This window comes from Dioscorea cayenensis, chromosome 11, assembly GCF_009730915.1.
Source record: "Dioscorea cayenensis subsp. rotundata cultivar TDr96_F1 chromosome 11, TDr96_F1_v2_PseudoChromosome.rev07_lg8_w22 25.fasta, whole genome shotgun sequence".
In the NCBI taxonomy this organism is placed as follows: domain Eukaryota; kingdom Viridiplantae; phylum Streptophyta; class Magnoliopsida; order Dioscoreales; family Dioscoreaceae; genus Dioscorea; species Dioscorea cayenensis.
The window spans coordinates 10121563-10126323 of record NC_052481.1 but is presented as its reverse complement, the minus strand read 5'-3'; positions in this window follow the sequence as shown (position 1 = coordinate 10126323).

Below are 4761 nucleotides of genomic sequence, written 5' to 3'. Positions count from 1 at the left end.
AGGGAAAGTTATGGATGGGAGAACAAGTCAAAAATATAATTTGCAGGAGATATATTTGACCCATACAGTATACCATTTGCATATTTTTATTTTTGTTATTAATACAATTATGAAAACTAATATAAAAAAATAAGCACCGATAAAAATGATGAAAATAGATTTTTGAGACAAAAAATGATCTAAAAATTTGCAATAATTTTTTGCTAACCAATTATATTATATTTTTTTTAATTTTTTAAAATACACAATAACTTGTGTATCTAAACATGTTTTCTGTTTCCAAAAAATTGGCAACATAACAACATAGAAACAAAAACAAAAATGATACCAAACGACACCTAGTATGTATGTAGTTTTGAGTTTGAATTTTGGTGTACCAAAAAAACCTTTTAGGAAAGTTTGACTTCATATTAAACTCTCAATACCTCACACAGCCTAGTTTGCCTTTTAAAACTTACAATGTTTTATAAAATTTGATAAAATAATTATAATTTTTAAATAGTATAACAAATCACAAAGAAAATTACTATCGCAATAATAATGAATAAAATACTTAATGATCTAAAAATTATTTTGAATATTTAGAAAAAATAAATGAATATTGAGTGAAATAGATGGACTAAAAACTGCTTTATAGGAAAACTTTAACATGGAAATATTGAAGAATATATCTATATGTAATTGAAGGATTCCTCTCGTCCTTGCATGAAGATGAACAGTGTATGCACTCCAAGTGGACGAATAAGATGCTTGATTTGTAGATAAAGTTTATAAAACATATGTTCCAAATCCATGGGGCTCACATCAATGGATCAAAGGTGGGAAGCACATGACAATCAACCTGCTACTCAAAGAGAAAGAGGAGGCTACAACAGTCACAAAAAGTGTAAGCATCTCGTAAAGATTAAGGCACCTCAACTTCCCTTTGCTTTAAAACTTTTGGTTGGTTGAAGTCTCACAAATGCATACATTATTCAATGGTCCACAGAAAAATATATTAATTAGTCTAGCCAAGGTAAACTTTATGCTATTCCTTTATCTAGTCAATTGATTCTCAACTAATAAGGAAAAAATGAACACTGTAACTAGATTTGAGACGAGATAGCTAGCACAAGATCTTGATCACTAATGAATCACTGGATTTGATTTATTGAAATTAGGATACTAAAAAATTGGTACGCACTAGGCGGCATTGGACATGTAGCTCATCAAGCATCCGAATCGGATGCGCGCGCACGCATGCACACACATTCTTCCGGCTCATCATAACCCATCAACAACACTCCAGAGATTGATCGGCCACGGCCCACAAAAAAAGCAAACTAAATCTTTTAACTTTGAACACTTTATATAAAAAAATTAAATTAAAATTTAGTTGATATATACCGACACCTTACGATCATTAGTGCGGGGCTGATAGTGGCCGGTCTTTATGCTCCTGCAAAAAAATGACGTAGACTTGAGTACGTTGAAATCATTGGGTGCAGTCCTATGTGCAACATGGGCCACACCCACTTAATAATGACTCAACCTTTGCCATCGTTACAATAGACCTTTTATACTTTCCCATTTGCGTTGTTTTGGCTTGTAGTGTGATATATTATTTTGTTTATACTTTTTTGGTTTCTCTAATCTTTGCTTTATTTAATTAGTTCGGATTTTATAAAGTCACCAATAAATACAGGATCTAAGGCATATCATATTAAAGGTAGATAGTGGCTCCTTTTTCAGGTTAATTAATTAATAAGTAAAGAGATTGTATCACTGCCCATCTCCTCCTTTAATTCTCAAAACAGCAGTTTAACATAAAAAGCAAGCAAAGGTGCGGTTGCGAATCCAATTTTTCTAGGAATGTGGAGCTCCACTAAAGTTTACATGCTGGGTGCCTTTAACGGTTGTTTAATAATAATAATAATAATAATAATAATAATAATAATAATAATTTTTTTTTTTTAAAGTCAGTCATATCACAACTCACACATATATATGAGAAAATAGACAGATACTTGTCGTCTTTTTTTTTTAAAAAAAATACACCTCCTCAAACTTTATATAATAAAATCCTTCTCAAATTATCTTAATCAAATAGTATTTAACTAAATATCAATATAGGATTCTAATATATTTTTTTTTTCCTTGGTGGATTTGACGGATTATATATTAGAAAAAAAATATATAAATATTTTTAGTAAATATTAACAAAATAAACACTAAATCATCCCATGGAAAAAACAAAACCGTAATTTTTCAAGAGTTTTGTCTTCGTGCCAATGCCAAGGAGCTGCTATACGAAGCCATCATAGTGAGAATGGCCGAACCCACTCACTTTGTTTGATTGGAGAAATCTAGTTTTGAAACCAGGAGCTTAACAAAGCCTTAAACTAAGTTATCTTGGAGAGATAAAGAGAGAGGGAGAGAGGGGTATGCTGATGGAATCGCACTACCATGCAAGTGGTTAAGATAATGGCCGAAAGCTCACCATCTAACAAAACACCACTTAGTAACTAGGCTTGACCATTAGCTAGACCTCCCAACAAAGTAATCAATAATATTCCTAAATACACATGAGCTAACATATTATATATATATATATTTACATAGTTTATAATAAGAACATTTGGTGGCATTTGGACTGCCATATGTGTGCATATTATAACTGATCATGATAAGAAAAGCAACGACTCTTTTACTTCTTCAAAGCTTAAGTTAGATCTTTATTTTAGTAGCAAAGAATAATTGTGATGAACAGAAAACAAAACAAACTTCAGTTGCGGTTGCTAGTGCCAAAAAAATAAATACATTGTGCTGCTGCTTGGAATCCAGATGCCTAGCAAAGTGAGAAGTGGGGGCCCGTTAATTGGGGCGCCCTAAACTGATTACCAAGCGACAAAATACTAGCAGATGTGAGAGCCAGGATTTTCACGTGGATCAATGGAGAATGGACGTCTGCTTTTTGATATCCATCTGTTTTTATATCTTATTAATTGCATGCCATAAACAAGTGCGGTGCGATCAGAATGCATGAAATGACAAGCATGATACGGAGAATCTTCGATGGCCGGCCGGACAAGTGACCATGGGAGCTGTAAATGAGCTCAATTTGATACAGTGGGCTCAGTTTTAAGTCGTTTCAGAATTTAGTAGATCCATTAGTTTTGATTTAGACTTTCAATTTGTTTTGGCTTACTTTCACTTGAGCCCGCATTGGGTATGATTTAGCTAGAGATCAGAAAGCAGATTGTTAATTTTTCATATATATTATAAAATGTATGGAATAAATAATGAACTATAATAATAATAAATAATTCAATAATATACAAATTAAATAGTAAAGTCAAAATAAAAAAAACATCGGAAAAAAAGAAAATAATTTTGTACTAAATAAATTTTATCATAATAAAATATTAAAATATACTTAAACAGGCTCTAAGTTGATTGTAAGTCAGGTTGCCCAGATTTAATTTGATTATATTTTATCTTGGTTATTTTCTAAGCACTATCTCAATAGCCAATCACTTCGCTACCACTACATGCATATATACTACATTATAAAATTTTGATTTAAAAAATCAATATCAAATGCATTTGAAAGTTGAAAATTTTAATTTAGTTCAAAGCATTAATAGAAATATATAAACATTTTTATTGAGCATAGGAAACAATCCTTAAATAATTATTAATATATTTTGAATTTTTTTTTAAAAAAAAACTTGTGGTTTCTAAGTTTTGCTAAATATGAATTAGGAATTTTTTATTTTTAAATTGTACGATTTTCTAGCTAACCAGAAAAAAAAAAGGAAAGAAAAGAAAAGTTGTTAATAGTGTTAACTCTTCCTTATTTAGTAGAGTTAAAATTTATCAATTAAGTTAAAAATCAGTCATAGACACACACAAAAAAACAAATGATTTCAAAGTGGGTTTCTTTGGTTTTTGTTATTTTAAGTTTCTTGTTTTTTATCAGATTTTTGAGAAGGATTAATAAAAAAAATATATACATATTTTTATGCCTTTCCTAAATAAGAAAAAGTTAACACTTTTAATAAATTTTTTATTAGCAGGGGAAATTATATCGTTTAAAAATGAAAAGATCTCCATTGCCTTTATTTTGCAAAATTAAGAAACCACTTTTTTATTTTTTAAAATTTCTTATATTTTTTTAGTGTTACGCACAACTAAAACTAAACTATGAAATTATTAATGTAATCAAGCATTCTTAACACATAAGTTTGCTGGCTTGATGACCATCCCTAGTGTTGTTTTATACAGTTATATATTTTGACATAGTCACCATCTCACCATCTATATATTTAGAGTCTTGTTTTCATAATATTGACATTATTCATAATTTTTTATATTTTTGTATAATACTAAAGTGATGGTTGGTTTGGCCCTATATTTGTTTGTTAGTCTTTTTCGTTTTCTGTTCCCTCATCATTAATCAAGCACTAATTATGACACAAACCACTCTCTGGCCTCCACCGGACCTAATTATTATTATTTAGTTATCTGTAACTTTTCTTTTTTGCTATGTTATGTGGCTCCACAGGCAGTGTTGGATTTTGTTTTGGATCAGAGATTGCAATCAATACCTAAATGGGCTTTAGTTTAGGTGGTGAGTCTGGGCCCAGCGTTGTCAATTATTAGCCTCCACTAAAGCGATGGCCTTGTCTCTTTTGATGATGTTGATCCAGGCTCCAGCTGTCACATGTCCAAAATTTTCACTGTTTTTCTTAACTAATATTTTTTCAAACCAAAATAGTG